General features: G+C 40.9%; 1 long non-coding RNA gene across 1 annotated transcript; it reads left to right on the forward strand.

The window, feature by feature from the left end:
- Window positions 1–6,657: 6,657 nt before the first annotated feature.
- Window positions 6,658–11,457, forward strand: LOC115276289. The gene is made up of 2 exons (XR_003901878.1): window positions 6,658–6,730; window positions 11,327–11,457. It is a non-coding gene; the product is annotated as an uncharacterized LOC115276289 (long non-coding RNA).
- Window positions 11,458–21,111: the final 9,654 nt, after the last annotated feature.

Consider the following 21,111-nt stretch of genomic DNA (forward strand, 5'->3'; position numbering starts at 1 on the left):
GTGAACTCCGATGTACACTGTGGACTTCATTTAATAATCTGTCCATTGGCTCATCAGTTGTAACAAATGTATTGCACTAATGCCAGATATTAATAATAGGGGAGGCTGGGAGGCGAAGTATAGGGGAATTCTCTGTACTTTCTGCTCAATTCATAAACTTAAAACTGCTCTAAAAAATAGTCAATTAGTAGTTTTTTAAAAACCCCGTAAATCATCAAGACTTAGAGAAATGAGAATTCTTTTAATATGGGGGACTATTTTTTCTTTACTAAAATGTCAGAACTGGTATATCTCTCTTTCTTTTCCTAGTTAGAAAGGACTCCGAGGAATTGAGAAAATGACCATTATTCTCCTCTATCAGACAAAAATAAAAGTGAATTGTAGCAATCAGTTCCTTTCTGCATAGTCCAAGCTGGAAGATAGGAGAAAAAAAAAAGATCCTCCTTTGACTTTTCTCCCTGGTAATTGATGGCTTATGTTCTTGGCAGTTAAAAGCAGCAGACATGTGAGCAGGCATATGGAAATCAAAGGGCAGAATGTAGTTGAGTCCAGTCCTCATTCAACATTTTACAAAAGCAGGGACCAGTATTCAAAAGGAAGTGGCAAATCCCATTCCTGTAACTTTGATTGTACCTGCTACTCCAGCATTTCCCTGGGGTTTGTCTCAGGTTACCCTCATTTCTGGGCACACGCTGCTTCTCTTGGTGTCACCCTAGCCTGCATTAGGATGCCAAATGGTATTTCCAGTTTGTATTTAATTCTTATCCAGCTATTAAAGCGGACCTAGCCTTCTGTTGATTTTTTTTTTTTTCACTTTGTCGGAAATTGAGCAGATGGATTTGAATTCCTAATTTTCTTCAGAAACGTGCCAAGCACTTGTTCCTTTGTTCCTTACTTTCCCCTTGACCAATTCCTTGTGGCTTTGCGTTTTTCCTCTTCACAGACATCCCCCTGGTTAGTCTTGTCTTTGTTTGCGGCGTCTCATTGGTAGCTAAGTTCTCTAGAATCCATCCCCCGTCTGTTTTGATAATGTTATCCACCTAGTTCTACACACCTAGAGCATATTACCACCCAAATATTGTCACTGAAACCATTCAAAATCATATTGAAATGCTAAAATATAATTCATACTTCTTGGGTTACTTAAGAAAAAAGAAAGAAAAGCCATTCATCTAGTGCTTCATTGAGTACTATGAACCAGTTAATTTGCAAGTTGTTTAAATTATCTTAAGTTAAGTGAATGCCCCCCACCCGTCCCCTTCCTCAAGAAGTAGGCTAATAGCCCCATTTTGCAGAATAGGGTCATATGACTACAGAAATGGATTTGTTCAAGATCAGCTAGCTGGGAAACAGTAGAGTCAGAAGGCACACTCAATTTATTTTACTCTATTTCTACCTTTCTTTTGATTTAAAAGAGCATTGGCTTTGTAATCTGAAGAATTTAGGTTTGAGTGTTTCCTTTTGGGGAGTAGGACATGCAGGCCTGTTACTTAAACCTTAGTTTGTCAGTAAAATGGGAATGAGATTACTTTACTTTTGGTATTTCTCTGAGAATTCAGAGATGTAAGTTCCTTGCATCAAGCCTGGTGTATGTCAATTTTTTTTTATATTGAAACTGTTATTGTTACTGATATCATTCATCCTGGGACAGAAGCTACACTGTGCTAAATTGACACGTATAAATGACGTGTTCCTGGATCTGTGCCCTTTATCACACCACAAGAGCCCAGTGACTGAAACCGGGTCTTGGAAGTGTAGTTCTCTGCTGACATCTGCAATCCCATTCCCCAGCCCTGTGGCCAGGAAGTTATTTGTAGACCTGATTGTTTTGCTCCCTTTTCGTAGAGGCTATGTTTTTCTGGTGAGCAGCTACCTATACGTTTAATGCCAGACTTTCTTTTTCCATCAGCACACCTGCCTGAAACCTTCCTGCTAGACTGAAGTGATCTATTTTCCATCCTTAGTGGGACTCTTTTTGGATTAAAGGTCAGACGTCCACATCTGTAGCTCTCGCCTGCCTTTTATAGCTGTCTGTGCAAATAGCAGTGTTCCACTGACTTGTTTTTGCCATCTTCCTCCTGATTCTCTTGCTACCACTCAGATATTAAAGCCTTACCTTGGCTGCGTGCTTCCTTGTCTTTGCAACAACTTTTAGGACTTGAAATGCAGACCCCTGGATTATCAACATGAAACAAGGAAAAATAATAATGAACACAACACAAACAAGCAACGAGTGACCTTTCCCTGTATAACAAATGGCATATATGTTATTTTAAATTAAACACATCTTGAAATTCCTTTTGGTTGCTATAGTGTAGGGTTGCCTTTTCTTTTTGTTTTCTTTAAAACATCCATTTCAACCTTGGAAAGTCTGCCTCGTTTCCAGGAAACAGAATCCAAGTTGGTCTATAACAATTTGCTGGTATGAGTAGGGGGAGTATGCTGATAGTTTCCTGTATCTTGGTACTTTGTTATACAATGCCTGTGATGTGCCCAGGCACAAATATGCCAAATAGAAAAGGTCCAGGAGTACAGGTGGGTGGGGAGTTTAGAGCATGAAAAAGGAAACAAAGATGCTGTACTTCAGCCCAATGGCCAGCTTCTAGCTCTGAAGTAACCAGGAATCTTAGAACCCATCAAAGAGCTAACAAGTGAAGACCTTCTTCTTAGCAGCCTCTGTGGTGCAAACAACACAGGGTAGCTGAGTAAAGAATGCCTAGACGGCAGGGGGATGAGACAGAATGGCATTTTTCACATGGGTTTGGTGGAAAGCAAAGTCTCCTTAGTGGCATAATTGACATGTGATTGATTTAAAACCAGAACTTTGGTTTCTTGCAAACAGAGACAGAGCAATAGTTTCACAATTAGAAATCTGAGCTCTAATACCATGAAACAACATTGTTGCATGCTCTGGGGTGGGATGAGGACATATTGGGAGTGCAAAAGACAGGCAGCCATCCCAACTGGCCTGGGCTGTTGCTACTTTTAGGTACAGTGGTCTAAGGGTTTCGCTTCTCACTAAGAAGTGGAAGTTGATACCAGAATCTTGTTTTACAGAAACTGAATTTTTGCTATATCCTAGCTATGTATAAACTAGCCATCACAAATGGCAAATAAAAATCCCCAACTGGAAGCACTCCTCAACTCTTGGGTTAGATGGCCATTTGGACCGGGTGGTTCTGCCTGACCGTTGAAGTCCAGGGCTCACAGAGGGCAGTAACAGATAACAGAAATGTTTATGGTGCAGCTTATCAGAGTGGGCTATTTTCACTACCTTTTATCACAACAGCATTGTCAAGAAATGAAAGCTAACAGCTCTTCCTTGGAAGAATTTATAATCTAGGGGAAAGGCAGGATATATTAGAATATAACAAATACACAAAAGTATTTGTATTTCATTATCTAAGTGCTATGTGTGCATGGTAAAAGCAAGACAAATACAATAGATTATAATTGTAAAGCACAGTCTGCTGACCGGCCAGGCCTTCTTCCAGTCTCACTACCCAGAGTCACCTTCTTTTAACTGCTTTTATTTTTAGATCTTCTGGTAGTTATGATCTCAGCACTAAAAACTATGTTTATTACTTTGCTGATAAGCCTTATATATTATTTATTGCTCCCTATGGACATAAGATTTAGCTCACTTCCCCACTTCCTCCTATCTAAATTTATAATTGTACTGTTGTGTTTATTTCTTCTGATTACTTCCATAATTAATTGAATCTGTATTTTTCCATTCTGTCCACTTTCGATGGAATCTCCTGTCATTCATTTTTGCTCTCCTTCAAGCCTCCATCATACCTTGCTCAGCTCCATTGTCAGAGTCTAAATTTTACAGTGTAAAGGCCGATAATTTTACCTTCATGTCCTGTAAGGACACTTAAGTTTACCTTGCTTCGTATGCAAATTCTTTAAATAGCAACATAAACTTCTTTACAATGAAATGCAATATTCATATTCCATGTTATTCTAGTTCCTGTAGCAATTCAGAGACCAGAGACAGAGAGAAAATAGGTGCAGAACGATCCATGGAGCCATTAGGCATGAGTCTTGGAAAATGCAGAAGATTCACATGGGCAGGGAGGTCAGAGGTGTGGAGGGAATGAGAAAGCAGGATGTGTAAAATGCGTCCTGTGTGGTCAGGTGATAGACAAGTGACAAGGCTATATGGAGAAAATTATTTCTTGGAGCAAAATGGTAGATAAAGTTGGAAAGGTAGTTTAGAACCAGATGGTTGGCTATGAGCCTCAGGCTGTCTGCTTCCCAAAAGTTGTAGCCTACACTTTCCCTGCCTCCACTTCCTGCTCGCTCTCTCTCTGCAACCTCTTTCAATCTGGTGTAAGCCCACACAGCTCTATTAAAACTGCTCTCAAAGACCACCAGAAACTTCTCTAATAGTTTAGCCTCCTTTATGTCTATGGAAACGGATATGACAGGCCATCATCTGCTTCTGGATACTTCTCGTTCTCTTTATCTTATGGCATCAAATTCTTCATATTCTTATGTCCCTCTTAGTGTTATTCCATTATCTCTTTCAATGTGTTTTCTTTAAGGGTCTGTTGAGTTTCTGCATTTGACTCTTGTCTCTCTCCATTGGCTGTTCTACTTCAGTCTACCCTATGCTTTGACTCCTATGTCACCAGCTGACTTTTCTTACCAATCTGAATAATCAATTCAAACTGTTTACACTCGGGTTGAGCAAAATTTACTGTATTTCCTTCCACACCAGTGTCTCCTCCTGTTTTCCTTGTCTTCCTTAGCTTTGCCATTACCCTTTATATCAGCTGGTTTCAAGCTGTCATGATAGCTCTTGATTTCAACCCCCACCTCGCCTTTATACCTAGTCACTAACTGGGTTCTGTCAATTTTCTACCTATGTCATTTCTCTGGTATTTCTCCTGACCTGTACATTCCCAGTGTTGCACCCCTGCCAGGGCTCCCTCATTCTCTTATCTATATTGGAGCAAACATTTCCTAAATACTTACTAACATCTCCCCATTTCAACCTGCCCATTGTAAGAATCCCAGACTTGGACAGGTCAGACCATTTGATCCTTGCTCAGAATCTTCATGGGTTCCACATCATTGGCAGAATAAAAGCCTAATGCTTTTATCTGGCTTGGCCATTCAAGACTATCTAGTCAATCTTTACAGCACTATTGTTCACTTTCTGCTTTCATGCAACCTGTAGTCCAGCGGATTTCCGATTTCTCCCAACCTGCCTTTTCCACAAATCTGCCTGATTCCTGATTTGAACTCTTGACGTCTTTCACACAGAACTCAGTTCAGTTGCAGCCTGTGGAGTACCCCTTCCCTTCTTGCCTTTCCTTCCATTGGGCTAAAAGGATTTGTATCTTTTTCCTCCATTTTGCCTCATATAACTAAAACATTAGGGTAAGACAATGGCTTAATTTTATATCACCTCCCTCCTTCATGTAGAGCTGGTAGGAGTTTTTTATTTAACATAATTAGTGGTATTTTAATGAGAAAGATATACCTTTTGAAGTCAGAACATCTAGCAAGGAATGGTTTCTATACCATTTTATCTTCAAGCCACTGAACCTCTTCAGTTTCTATAAAATGGGAATAAATTTGTATCTCCAATTCTGTGAGAACCAGAGTTCTGTGAGTTGGTATCTTTGGAAGCTGTGGGGTTCTATGTTTCTCTTCCTTTTCAAAGGTTTTATAGTTCTTTCATTTAAACACTGTCCACCAGCCTGTTTACTACTTTAAGATTGATGTTGTCTACCACTGATACTGTTTTATGGAGAAGACTATGAGAAAATAAGGAAGACTTACATTTATCTAAATAGATATTCTCTTTCTCTTGAAAGGACTTGTATTCATTAAGAATAAGAAGTCTTGCCCAGTGCACTAAAGTACTTAGAACCACTGAGTCTGGCCCAGAAATCACTAGCTACCTCAATGTTCCTTTCAAACCCAGGCATACTCCTGGCCTATTTAAGGTGGGACGGGTCTTTTCAGACCCTCTAGGAAAAAGGGTCTAGAGAAGACCTTCTGGCTAGACGTCCCCCCGACCACCAGAGGGCACTCTATGCAGCATCCTTGCAACCATAGTAATGGAAAGACGTGGAGTAAACTTTGGACCCCTAGGTTTCAATTTCTGCTTTATGTTTACTTTAGCCAAGTTACCCAGCATTACAGAACAGGAAAAATGGATAATACCTACTTCTCATAGCTGCTAAGATTAAATGAGGTCATGTAAGTAAGAGCATATAGCTCTAGTACTGGCATGGTGTTGAGACTCTATGAGGTGACGCTTTCCCTTCCTTCTTCCCGTCTTCCCGTCCATATACTCTAACATGGAGTTTACAGTCTTGGTCTGTATCGAGAGAGACTTCCTATAAGGTAACTGTTGACCACAGGAGGACAATATCCCTTGACCCATCTCAGGGTCCCCCAAATCTCCTGGGGTTGTCACTCTAAATATAGCTTTGGGATGAACAAGGAAATGCAGCCAGTCAGCAGCTCCTAGTGGCTTCACAAAAGCAGTTATTGGCAGGGAGCCCACAGTTAGAGCGTGGAGACAAGAATAGTACTCAAGGCTAGTTCAGGGCTCTTTCTGCTGGTTTCTGCTGCCACTGCACATGTGGGCACAGTCAGGGATTAACTCTTCCGTTCTTTCTGCAGCACAGCCACAGCCTTTATGAAGTAGGAGCCGAATCCCATTTCCTTCCAGAAAAATTATTTACCTATACTTAATAAAGTGGTACGTTAAACTCATATATACCTTTGTTTACCATTCCCGAATTACAAATATTGATTTCAGGCTCTTCACGTTTATTACCAGGCTGACCTTGTGTACCCACTCAAGTGGGCTTTCTACAAATCACCACCAGACTGAGACTTAGGTCTCTTGAAAAAGCACAGAGTCTATTTTGGCAGACACTTACTCTGTCATCCTTCTGATTACTTCTAGGCACGATTACTGCCTTGCCATGTTTTCCCTAACCTCTTAGCTTTATTGTAGCTGATTGCATTGACCTAAGATATCAGATTTCATTTGGTCTGTTTCAGTGCCTAGTTCATTAGTCTGCCCTTGACAGAATAGAGAAGGTATCTGTTCACTTCCCTGATGGCCAGTGGCAGTTGATACAGGTCATTGACTTTCTGTATCCATGTCTGGTCTCTGCATCCCAGAACAGTACCGGCTTTCTAGAGGCCAACAAGAATAGAGGCAGAGTGTTCAGAAAGAGAAATCTCCCCATGAATCTTATGGAAAAATATGAATCAGTAGCAATATACATAAAAGATCGAGTGTTCTTTTCTTCATTCAGTAACGTGGAAGTTTGGTTCCAGATACTAGCTGATTCCTTTTCAGCAGGCTTGAGGGAAATGAACAGCACTGAGATAGAGATAGCTTGGAAGGCAGTCTGTCAGATGAACAAGCAACTTCTGTGTGCCAGGAGCAAAGACCAAAGAGGGATTCGTGAATGGCCGTCATAATTAGAAACTTAGATTTAATGAGCATTTGCCATGTGCCAGGCACTGTGCCAAATGCTTGATGTACATCATTCTACATTGATCCTCAAAACAACCCTGTGAGGCAAGCATTATAAACCCAATTTCACAGATGAGAAAATTGAAGTTTAGAGAGAGAGAGAGAGTGACTAAGTGACTTGACCAAGGTCATTCAGTAATAAACTCAAGGCTCCATTAAGATCATTATAGAAATTATTTTACTAGTTAAAAATATGAGTATATTTTACTTGATTGTCACTTAGACATAGAATAAGTCAGTCACATTGATTTAGCATTCACTAGTCGGCCCTAGTCTTTGACCAGGTTCAGTACTGGTTTTACCTCAAGAAAGGCTTTTTTTTAAGCCTTAAGGCTGGTCTGCCAGCATATCCCCTACACCCTACACCATATGTACCACATCCCCATAGTACTATGACTACCTGTGTGTGGGACGGCCTCAAGCTTGTGAGCAGCCTAATGATGGGGTGGGATCTGGGTCCTATTGACCTATCTGTCCGAACCCTGGGGACAAGGCCTATATTATCGTAGCTGCTCAGTAAATGTTTGTTGGATGAAAACAAAGTATGCAGAGAGCAGCCAACTAAGTCTGATGATGAATGAATCCCAGATGATTTAAGTGCAGAGGGGGCCAGTAGGAATCTAGCACAGAATATTAGGAGAAGGAAATTGCTCCTTGAGTTTTGTGGAACTATGAAGACCTATGGATGCCCATACAGAAAAGATCATTGAGTTTTTTAAAAAGTGGACTTTTATGGGAATATATGAAGGCAAAATTCACATTGTGTCATTCTTATCTGACACCTTCTCTAAGGGAGTGTTGCTCTACAGCACACATCAGTAAGCATTCACTGGATGCTCAGGACATTCAGTGTCCTCCTTCATTTGTGTACGAGGATGCTATCTTAGCCTGTTCTGGCTGCAGTGACACAATACCATAGACTGGATGGCTTATAAACAGCAGAAAGTTATGGCTCACAGTTCTGGAGGCCTGAAGTCCAAGATCAGGGAGTCAGCATGGTCTGGTTCTGGGGAGGGCCCACTTTCCGGGTTGCAGACCACCAACTTTTCCTTATATCCTCACATGCCATGGGAGGCAAGGGAGCTCTCTGTGCCTCTTTTTTAAGTACACTATTCCCTTTCATGAGGGTTTTCTTTACTTCTTATGACCTAATAATCATCTCCCAAAGACCCACCTCCGAACACCTTGGAGGGACACAAACATTTAGACCATAGCAGTATTTTTCAAAGCAGTCTAAAATGACTAAAATCATTTGTGTCTGTCCAAAAGGGACCTGGACAAAGAATGTCCTTCTTTGGGTTTGCACAGCTGTTCTTGGAATTGGGGTTTTAAATGTCAACATAAGCCTTGCTAGATTCAGCTCTCTGTGGGCCTGTTCCTGTCAGCGGCAAAACCGCATGGGAAGACATTCTTGGGATGGGAATTGGAGCCTTTTTGTAGTACTCTGCTCTGGATCCTTGGGAGCATTTGCCATGTGATTGTCTGCATCCTGTCTGTCACCTTGGTTATAAAAACAGATGTGGAGGCCTCATGAAATGGAATATCAAGAAATCATTTATGGTAATGAAGTGTGTCCATATCATTTTTGCCTGGTGCCTGGTGCCTGCTACTGTGCTGTGGGAACAGAAGTAGACATTAATCCATTCTTTGGACCCTGATCTTGATGTATATGTGATACACACACACACACACACACACACACACACACACACACACAGAAGATTGGACTTAGAATGTTTCATGATTAGCAAGGGGATTCTGGGTTTAAAGTGTGGATCCCATTAGAGTAACACATTTAGGACCAAGCTCCACTACCCTGCTAAGAGGCCACAGGAAGAACTTCTCATTCTTCTTAATGATCTTGAAGTGGAGTCTACCATAGTCTGTGTGTAGACAAGCACTGTGTAAAATAAAGAACCTTCACCATTTATTGTTATTTTTGCTCTCTTTACAAATGCAGATTGGTTAGCCAAGAAGAGTCTGTCTTCTGGATGAGTCTGTCTAACTCATACACTTCTACTTTCCAGCTTCATAGCTGGGGCTAGAGACGTCTCTCCTTTAGGCATTATGGGGAAGTCTCCTACTGCTCCATGCAGATTGTGAGTTCCATAAGGGAGACAACTGATCTTTGATTGCTTATATATTTTCCTTTTCCATTATGATATTTGAATATAGAGAAGTGCTCAATAAATGTGGTGACCAAATCAGAAAGATATCTGGAAACACATTTTGAACAGAGATGCAATGTCAGTGTGACCTTTGTTCTGTAGTGAGGAACAGACAAGAAATTTAGCTGTTCCTCCAGATGCTCTGGTTTAGAGTAGTTGTTTTGCCCTGTCCTGCCCTGCCCTCCATTCCCTTCTTTTTCTAATATTTCCCTTTCCTTCCTCTCTCCCCCTCCTTTTTGCTCTCCCTCATCTTTCTTCACCTTCCCTTCTTTCTTTCTTTTCTCCCCCCTTCCTTTCTTTTTATTTCCTTTCTTTTCTAAGAAAATATATTTGAAATGGTTAGGGATGATTTTTTTTTAAGTTTATCTATTTTTGAGAGAAAAAGAGACAGACAAAGCGTGTGAGGGAGGGGCACATCAGTACAGAGCCTGAAGTGGGACATGAACCAATAAACTGTGAGATCATGACCTGAGCCGAAATAAGGAGTCAGACACTCAACCTACTGACCCATCCAGGCGCCCTGGGGAAATTTCTTAAGGATATGAGCGTTGAGGGTGGTAGAATACAAGATGCATTAAAAAGACACTGGTTCCGTGTTGTTTGCCTCTCAACCTTTGAGTCTGTTTTCTTATTTGTAAAATGTGGATATGACCTCTGTCTTGTGGCGTTGGTAGCAAGAATTAAAGATGTTAAAAGGGCCTGCCTCATTAGTAATTGGCATCAAAGGAAGTCAACAAATGGCATAAATTACATTGTTGCTGAAAAACTTGGAATGGAAATTTACAACCCAACTGAATACTATATGAGTCCTTCTACCCAACTCTTAGAAAATGGAGTACCACAAAAAGGCTCTAATTCCTGTTCCAAGAATACCTTCCGCACAGTTTTACAGCTAACAGAAACAGACCCCCACAAAGTTCTCTGTATTTTTTGGTACTCAAGTAATGCAATCTATAACCATCTATTTTCCTACATTTTTCATTAAGTGTTTAAATTTCTGTGTGTGTGTGTGTGTGAGATAAATGTGTTTCCTTTTTGCTTTTATTTTTTTATGTCTTTATTTTATTTTCAGAGACAGAGAGTGAGCAGGGGAGGGGCTGAGAGAGAGGGAGACACAGAATCTGAAGCAGGCTCCAGGCCCTGAGCTGTCAGTACAGAGCTCGATGTGGGGCTCGAACCCACGAACTGTGAGATCATGACCAGAGCTGAAGTTGGCTGCTTAACCAACTGAGCCAACCTGGCACCCCTCCTTTTTGCTTTTAAATAAGTGTTTGCAAGGCACAGTATTTAAACTTCTGATATTGAGTGTCTATGGGAGGACCTATGGGTGAATGACAAATGTGAAAGTTAATGTGAAATATTAGGTGAATCCTCAGCCTACAGTTACAAGCAAACAATTGATGGAGAACAAAGGCCTTACCTGTTTGACATGCTTCAGCCACCAAAGGGTAAATATGACAATGAAAATGCTGAGCATAATTATTCAGAATAAGAAAAACAAATTTCTCAAGCCTCATTTTCTTGATTACCATTTTTCAGATGATGTGACTTTGACACAGGATATTTCTACTTGGTACACATCCTAAAATATCTTGCACTAATATAGCTTTTCATTCAATTTTTTTTTTTTTTACAGATTTGATTCATCTGAAGGAAGTTTGTTGTAAGAGAAGGATATGGAATTCAGCAATAGGCAGACCTGAGTTTGAAATACAGCTACACCGTTACTGACAATGTAATTTTGTGTTACAATAAAAAAAAATTTAATATTTGGGTTTTGTCCACTGTTTCTAACCCAGAGCTCCTAAAACCCTTAGAATTTACTGTCTTTTATATGCTAATGAGGTGACTCCTGTAGAAAGGGGAGGTTCTTGACAGTCTTATGATTGGAGGGCTAAAACTTTAATCCACACCCCTTAATTTCCTGGGCAGGGAGAGGGGCTAGACGTTTGGTTCAGTTGTAAATAGCCAATGATTTAATCAGGCATGCACACATAATGAAACCTTCATAAAAACCCCTAGATGATGGGGTTCCAGGAGCTTCTGGGTTGGTAGGTATATTGATATGCTAGGAAGATGGCACACTGGAAGAGGGCATGGAGCCTTGGGACCGCCCTCCCCTGGCACTCCACACCCTGTCTTAGGCATGTCTTACATTTGGCTCTTCTTTTGTGGTAGCCTTTTAGTGTTTTTCTGAGTTCTGGGAGTTGTTCTAGGGAACCATCACACTTGATGAAGAAGTGATGAAGACTCTGGCGTCTCTAACTGGCCTGCCAGAAATGTGGGTAGCCTGAGTACCCCATTTGTTGGCTGGCTTCTTAGCGGGGGCAGTGGGACTGAGCCTTTAAGCTGTGGGGGCTGTGCTAACTTTGGGTAGTTTGTGTCAGAACTGAATTGTTGGACACCTAATTGATGTGGGAGGATTGGACAAGTGGTGTGGAAAGATCACATGTGTTTGGTTAGGCGAAAAAAACCCACAGAGATCTTAAGGAAGTTTTCTTTAACTACAATGAACTTTGTTTTGTAACCTGTCTAGAAAATGGAGGGAAGGGGCATTATAAAACCTCAAAGGGTAATTAGGAGGAATGAAAGATATGATGTATCTAGATAACATATATGTTAATGCCTCTCCCTCACTTTTCTACCTAATTAAAGGAGTGCCGGCCATCTATGCAGTAGTGTTTAGAATGTGATGGAGAACATGGCAAATCACTGACTTAATGATGGCTTTAAATTACCTGCTGAAGATATGGAAAGGAAAATTCCAGGGACTCTGCATGAAATAGAGAAATGTGGAGTTATCCTTTGAAGTATATTAATAGCTTAACAACAGATTCATCCAAATATTAATAGCTTGATTGCCTGAAGGGAAGGCGTCCCTAGCATATTAGCCCAGTCTTGTTGAAACTTCTCTTTCTTTTTCTAAAGACTTGAAGAGGGCTTGCCTAACAAAACTACTGGGAGTGAAAACTTGTGTGCTTGATCAGTGAGGGTCTCAAGTAGTTTCCCTTAGACTTAGAGCCATGGATCAGAATCAAAACAGGAAATTTTCTCAGAAAATATTTTAACGCATGTGTTGACAGCAAGATTGGTGGTAGACTCCCACTCAGGAGTGGCCAGAGTCCATCCCAACCACTTTCTCATTGCAGAGACTATACTCCAGGCCCAGAGAAGGACAGCTAGGTTCTCCACCAGAGAAGAAGAGGTAGAAGAGGAGGGCTGTGACAAGTAGGCCAGCTGAGGAGTGTGAGGGCCTGTATTTTTTCACCAAGGGAACAGGTGTCGTAGCTTTGTTGATATATGTAAAGTTCTGTCATGTGTGAGGAGAGACAGGCTAATTCTAGTTGCTGTAGAAAATTGTATTAGAACCAATGCATTTATAATACTTAAAGGTAAAATACAGTTCCAATTAGGAAAGACTTTTCTGTTAATTAGAGGAATTCAAGAGTTGAATAGGCTACCTTATGGAGTAGAAAGGTCCTCGTTGCTAAAAATTCCAAACACAGGTTGCATGATTCAGTAACAAGGAGGTTAAACAGAGGCTCCTCCAATTCCCACTCAACAAATCCTCTAGATTATTTTTAAAATATTGAGCCATAAGGCACCTGAATGGCCCAGTTGGTTAGGCTTATGACTTTTGATTTTGGCTCAGGTCATGAGTTCACAGTTTCGTGCGTTTGAGCTCTGTGTTGGGCTCTGCGCTGATAGTGTGGAGCCTGCTTGGGATTCTTTCTCTCTCCGTTTCTTTCTGCCCCCACTCCACTCTTCCTCTCTTAATAAATAATAAATAAATACTTAAAAAATATTGAATCACATTGAAACCAATGAAATACATTCGTAATTCAGCTAACTTGGACAAATGAAACTTAGGTTTTATTCTGTTTTAGGTCCCCTTCCAAAGAGAGGGAATACTGACATAGTATGGGGTTGAATGTACCACTGGAGACATGCACATTCTTGGGTTTTTCCATTGTCCTCTTGATTGAACTACCCACTAGCTCAGGTTTACCAAATCATAGTCATCAAAAATGCCAGTCACTGAGGTTACTTTCTTACCTATAGAAACTTGCAATGAAAAGTATGTTTTCTTGGATATCTTCCACTGTTTTCAGTGTATACTTCTATTATCATTTAGACTTTAAGAAGATGGAAGAACAGTATTTGTTGAGACAGACACTGCTAGATGCCTAGCTAGTATTTACTTCTCTCTTCTTCCTTGCTAACAGAATCTAGACTATATGCCCAGCTCAAGGAAAGAGGATCACCTTCCCAGGCTGTCTTGCAAGTAGGGGCAGTCAGGTTGTACTGCTAATGACATTTAACTGGAAGTCAGCCAGGGGCTTTTCAAGCCCCATTCATGCCTTATACATGAATCAGGACTGGAGCAAATACAGTTGTCTTGGGACTATAAAGAGAAGGCCTAGAGAATTTTAAACACATGAGCCTTGGCATTGGTGAGCCAAATGCCGAGAACACCAACAGCTGCCTTGCCGTGGACTTCTTGCTATATCTGTCTATCGATGGGCTTCTTGCTTCATTTATCATCAATTGATGGATGGATGGATGGATGGATAGATAAAAGACCCATTTGTTTGTTTCCATCACTGCATTTGTTTTGGCTGCTACATGGAATTGAAAGTATTCCTAATTGGTTATTTGCCTATGGCCTTTATTCACCTGTCAACAAATACCAATAGAGCTTTGGCCATATACCACATGAAGTGTTAGTCACAAGATTCAAAGGTGAGACATGGGTTCTTTCTTCAGAGAGATCTCTGCCTCAGTCCTGAAGTCCAAAAGAATCTTAGGCAGCAGCGTAATAGAAAAGTCAGATGCTCTGTCTTCTTTTCATTTTTTTTCCTGGAGGCTACAACGCTGAGATGCTTCCACAGGAATGACGGAAGGACAGCTGTGTCAGGAAGAGTGACCGGGGATGACCTAACACCTGAGCTCTGCTCCCATCACATGCTTCTTTGAGGCTATGGTGCTGATGTTGTGGTGGCTTCTGCATTTGGTGCTTTAGCTGTTGAGAGAGAAGAGGTGTGAGTATAGTGTTTACATCAATTTGATAGGAATGTTAAATGGCATTAATTTCCTGAGTACTTTATTTAGCTTTATTTGTTTAAGAGGTACATTACCACTGTAAACTGTGAGTAAGATATTTATGGATTTCTGTTTAAAAACCATGTGAATGCTCTCTGTAAGATGTGTTTTTGAAATGACAGTATTCCCAAATACCTTTATGATCGTGTACTAATATTCTCTGGGAAAAGGATACATAAAAAACTACATATAAACTATATGCTTAAATAACGTCTGTTAAAGAAAAAATTTTAAGAGAATTCTCGAAAAGGAAATACACTGAAGCGATCATCTAATGCCATTGGGTGTTGGGATTTGGTGTGATCCAGATCTTCTTTCTACTTCTCTGACTTTATTCTAATTTTATTTTAATTAGGAAGTATTATTTTTATATTCCATAAAGAATGAGTGTAGGGAATTATGTAGTGAGCCATGACAAATGCATTGACATAGAAACAGCAGAACCATTTTTAATGTGTTTATATAAATAGATCTGTATAATTATCATTAAGCATCATAAGCAGATACTGCTAAAAAGAACAGTTCTATTTACTCAAATTGAAGTTAGATTTTATTACAATATACAGCATAATAAGTCAGATCACATTCTAAAGAGAATGAGATAATGGCAACACCAAATCCATTCCATTTATCATCTACCTAATGTGTTATCTGTGCATTAATACCTATCTATTTATTAAGCAGATGGTGTTACGTATCCAAAGCTGTGGTATCAGTAACCTAAAACTGCTGATACCTTGCTTTGGGGACCTTGGTAAGAGAGCAGAGACAATATTCTCACTTACCCTTTTCATGTAATAGATTCTAGAATCTTCTGCCAAGTGAGTCTTTTCCCCAAATGACGATATTTGATTCTTGAGCCCACCAACACATTGTAAGAAGATCGCACAGTAATATGTTTTAGAGTTTGAAAAGATGAAGAAATAGAGACCTAGTCATAAAGGTATTTTATTCAATTATTTTTTTTAGTAGTCATGATTCTCTTACTTGAGGTCCAAAGATGATTACTGGTGGACCCCGCCTCAGCAGCACTTAGTGCCGGGGGCGATACCAGTGGTGGGGAAGCAGCCAAGCTGGGTTCATGGGACACCAAGGGATGAAGAGAGTGCTGGACTAAGACTGAAAGTACCCATTGCAAGCACCTGTGTCAGGACATCCTGTGTCAGGACGGAGTCCTGGGTAACCTTTGCTTGAATAGATATTTCAGAAAGTTGGGGGCAGAATTCAGCTTGTGGAGGGAAGGCAAGGTCAAGTGTTGAATTTGACAGTGCTCTCCAAGAGTGAGTAGGGGTGCTGGGACCAGAATTCACATCTCCAAACTTTTGGATGATTACTCATTCCACTAAAGCACACTGAGAGCCCAGTGAATGCAGAATTCCATCAATGTCAGAAGTTTAGTTAACACACCGTTCTGTGTTTCTCAGCAAGAGCAACACACTCGATCTTTATAAGCCCTTGTTAGAGCTTCCTGACCCTATTGCCCAGCATGGGCCAGGCCCCGGTGTAGCGGGCTCCCATTCTTTGGCACAGAGGGCTCACTGGAAGCAGGGACTCTGGCTTTAGGCACATATATTAAAAAATTTTTTTTAACTTTTTTTTTTTTTGAGAGACAGAGACAGGCAGAGCACAAGTGGGGGAGGGGCAGAGAGAGAAGGAGACATAGAATCCGAAGCAAAATCCGAGCTGTCAGCACAGAGCCTGACATGGGGCTCAAACTCACAGACCACGAGACCATGATCTGAGCTGAAGTCAGACACTTACCCAACTGAGCCACCCAGGTGCCTATACGTAATGTTTATGGGCATAATCCCCTCCTTCCAACCCCAACTAGTATTTCATTTTATCTAAAAATAAACCAAAAACATCTTTGCTGCCTTGCTAGTGGCATGGTCATGCTGACTCTCTCTCTCTCTCTGTTGAACTTCAGGAAGTTCAGCTAATTAGCCAGTTAGGCCAGTTGAGGCTCATCGCTTCCATGAAAGCTCTGCTTCTCCATTTCTGTCAGATTGTCCATATCTCTAAAGTCCAAATTCCTTTTACAAATTTACTTTTACAAACTCTTTTACTCTGGTTCCGCCAAAAGTTAGTGCTCCTCCAGATCCTTTCCATTGTGCACACAGAAACATTCTTTGCTTTCTTGACAATTTCCCTACACCCTCAACCGTTCATCACAATGCTCTTCAGCCAGAATTTAACACCTCCCTCTTCCTCAGTATATTGTTTACCCAAATTGCTTTTCAATGAAGGCCGATCTTCACCTAAACACATTTCTGTGAGATCAGGAAGAAGGCTTGCCATTCTCCCAAATTCCCAAAGAATTCCCAGCCCATTAGCCATCCCTCTCATTTAAAAATATCTCCTGCTTTAAAAGTTCCCAATTCTAGCCCTTCTCCTCTGCCTTTGTCCAACAGCTTGCCTCTGTCTTTGATGGGTACAGAGTTTTCTTCCTCTCTGTGCTAACTCCCTTCGTATCAGTGTGTCCCTTGCTACTGAATAAACCTAACGCATGAACGTGTTCATTTCAGTTGGCCTCTTTGGCCTTTTCCTTCCCATTTTGAGCAGGACTGTGAGGAGGAAAGCCAATTCTGGGCAAGCAGCATGCGCTTTCAGAACCAAACCGTAGGCCAAGTGGCAGATCCCAGGTCACTTTCTCTCTTAAACAGCTCTGGGGCTCCAGGGAAATGGGAGACTCTTTAAATAACTTCCGTGCTATTCCGGCAGGATCTTAAACTCCTGGACCACAATGAGAAAAAGAAGCTGTTTGTTTCAGGTTGCCCCCAGGGCGCAGGGAGAAGAATGCTATAGTGTGACAGCAGGTTTTAAAGACAGCCAGAACATTTCAGCTAATCAGGGAATAGCTTGTCGGCAAGTGAAAAAAAATCTTTCAATAACAATAATATGAATAAAGAAAAGCCAGAGAGTTCCAGGAGGCTCTGATAACAAAGCACAAATATGTTACAGTTTTTGGTGAAAGGAACTCAGAATGGTTTCGTCCCTAGTTTCCTTTGCTTGTGAGTCTGCCTTTTCTCCTGTCGCTTTATCTGTGTTGTGTCAGTTAGGCTTGACCTGTGAGGGAAGATCTGGCTTTTCATTTCTGCCAGCTGCACGAGTTTCTTGCTGGGCCAAGCTTTTGCTTCATCCCTTTTAATGGTTGACCAAAGAGATAAGTGCTGGGGGTGAAGGAGGGAATCGTGTTATTCAGAAACTGGAATAATTCTGCGAATCCACTGAATGGAGAGGCTGGCCTAAGAGTCTGCCTTGGGCCTACCCTATCTTGGCTATTATTAGGGCCTGAGATGGGGAGGGGTGTGGACTGAGGACTGAGACAGGGGTCGGGGTGGGTGGGGGAGGGCAAGTGGGGAAGCAAGAAAGAGACAGAATGTTTTTTCTCTGGGATATTGAATTCTCAGGTACATACAGCAATTGCAGAGAAAACAGCTATTTAAAATGTCCTAAGCAAGGGCCTGGTTGGCTCCATTAGTTAAGCATCTGACTTTGGTTCAGGTCATCATCTCATAGTTCATGAGTTTGATTGAGCTCCACATCAGGCTCTGTGCTGACATCTCAGAGCCTGGAGCCTGCTTCGGATTCTGTGTCTCCCTCTCTCTCTCTCCCTTCCCCCACTTACATTCTGTCTCTCTCTCTCTCAAAAATAAGTAAACATTAAAAAGATAAAATAAAATAAATAAAATGTCCTAAGCATCTAAAACTTTTAAACTCTGAGTTCTAAATTTGATCCTGATTTAATTCATGAATGTTACAGCCAGAAAGAGACTTAGGGATATTTACAAAGCTATACCCCTCTGTTTTACAGATGAGCAGACAGAGGCCCCAGGAGGATATGTCTTCTTGCTCGAGGCAATGTAGTCATGCTCTTATCGGTATCATCTTTATAGCATTTTCCCTCCAAAAACAAACTCCAGTGCCCTAAGATCCATCCCTCTTAATGGTAAAATTTTTTTTATCTCTACTAAAACCCTTAAAATTTTTATAGACTAATCTTTTCTGAGAAGTCAGTACACCTTATAGCCCCAATCTTTTCATCTCACATCACTCTTATTAAATAAGGGGTAAGGGTTCCTGGGGACAGTTAATACTCAGAAGGTGTGTATGACTTGTTCTAGATAAAAAGGAATTGAGAACAAAAGCTGGAAGTGACTTAGAAACCAAATCTATATTTAACAGAAGAAGTGACTTGCCAGAGTATACTCAGCAGGAAGTAGGCTTTAGATGTGGGGAATCACTATTATTAATCACGCTGTCATGTAGGGCATTGAAGGCCATGACCTATTTGACTCGATGGAACCCTCAGCCAGTTTATTTCCTTACCCTCATCCTCCTGCTTCCTAGTCAAATCAAGGCTAAGCCATACCATGCATCTTTTTGCTTGTATTTTTTTTCTTTTCAATTTTTTTTTAAATTCTGGTTAGCTAACACCCAGTGTAACATCGGTTTCAGGAGCGGAATTCAGTGATTCATCACTTACATACAACACCCAGTGCACATCACAAGGGCCCTCCTTAATACCCATCACCCATCTAGGCCATTTCCTCCTCCCTCCCTCCATCAACCTTCAGTTTGTTCTCTAAGAGTCTCTCATGGTTTGTTTCTCTCTTCACCCATCCCAATACGTTCATCTGTTTTGTTTCTTAAATTCCACATATGAATGAAATCACATGGTGTTTGTCTTTATCTGACTCACTTAATTTCTACTCTAGCTCCATCTGTGTCCTGCAAATGGCAAGATTTCGTTCTTTTTGATAGCTGAGTAATGTTCCATTGTATAGATCATCCTTTTGCTTTTAAATGATTTCACTGTTCTGATTTCATACTTCTTCTTTTTTTTTTTTTTTTTTTTTAGGGGCATCTGGTGGCCCAGTTGATTAAGCATCCAACTTCAGCTCAGGTCATGATCATGTGGTCCATGAGTTCAAATCCAGTGTCGGGCACTGTGCTCTCAGCTCAGAGCCTGGAGCCTGCTTCAGCTTCTGAGTCTCCCTTTCTCTCTTTGTCCCTCCCCACTAATACTCTGTCTCTCAAAAAAAAAAAAAAAAAAAAAAGGAAAAACATTAAAAAAAATTTAATACTGCTTAAAAAACTTTTTTCATATCTATTTTTGAGAGAGAGCATGAACACGGGAAGGCAGAGAGAGAGGGAGACACAGAATCCAATGTAGGCTCTGAGCTGTCAGCACAGAGGCCAGACTTGGAGCTAAAACTCAGGAACCATGAGATCATGACCTGAGCCGAAGCTGGATGCTAACCAACTGAGCCACCCAGGCGCCCCTGACTTAATACTTATGTTTTCCATCTTGTATCATGTAGATAAACAGAAAGGCCAGTCTCTAACATAAATTTTGCTATGATGCCAGTCCCTTCTTCTGTTATGTCTTCATTTGAACACTTCACAGGGTCTTCATAAACCATATGGCCAAGACAAAGAGCAGGTTCCCTTGTTAGAGAAAGAGCATTACTTTATACTTTTCTTGACGATTCCTTGATGGACTGTAATTCTTTAATCTTTCTATTTTACCCCATATCTTAGCCTTGGACCCCAAGAGCCAATATTTTATGGTCTTTGTTTTATGATTCCTCTTAACAGCTTCCCCTTGGTCCAAATGGAGAATGTCATGGGGTTAAAACCAGTGGGGGGACCTGGAAGAATTCATAATCTTGGGCAGGAAGCAAAATGGAAACCTTTCTGTGAAAAAATAACTGTTTTACAATCCCAGAAAAGTCATATGATGATTAATTATTTGTGAAACCACAGCAATGTGAGTGGACATTCCACTTGAAGAGAATGTTATTGACTGGCAAATCTGGGTGATGGATAATTCTTTATTATTTACTGAAATTGTAATTTCTGGGGCGCCTAGGTGGCTCAGTCAGTTAAGCATCCGACTTTAGTTCAGGTCATGAACTTGTGGTTTGTGAGTTTGAGCCCCGTGTTGGCTCTGTGCTGACAGCTCAGTGTCTGGAGCCTGCTTCACATTCTATGTCTCCCTCTCTCTCTGCCCTTCCCTTGGCTCCCACTCTGTTTCTGTCTCTCTGTTTTCCTCTCTGTCTCTTAAAAATAAATAAACATAAACAAAATTTTTAATTGTAATTTCCTCTAGCACACCCGTCAGAGTAGTAATATGCCCGTGGTGGTTTCTGTTGAGAGAGCAGTTTGGGTTTTTCCCTACCTCACTCTTGTATGAAAAGGTCACTTCCTACCACTAGAGGTGAAAATATTTAAATGGAATTCTTTTATTTTCAGTAGTATATCTATGAGCTTTCCAAACGATTCATGAAAACTAAAACATCAACATGATGGGAT

This window comes from Suricata suricatta, chromosome 13, assembly GCF_006229205.1.
Source record: "Suricata suricatta isolate VVHF042 chromosome 13, meerkat_22Aug2017_6uvM2_HiC, whole genome shotgun sequence".
Classification (NCBI taxonomy): Eukaryota; Metazoa; Chordata; class Mammalia; order Carnivora; family Herpestidae; genus Suricata; species Suricata suricatta.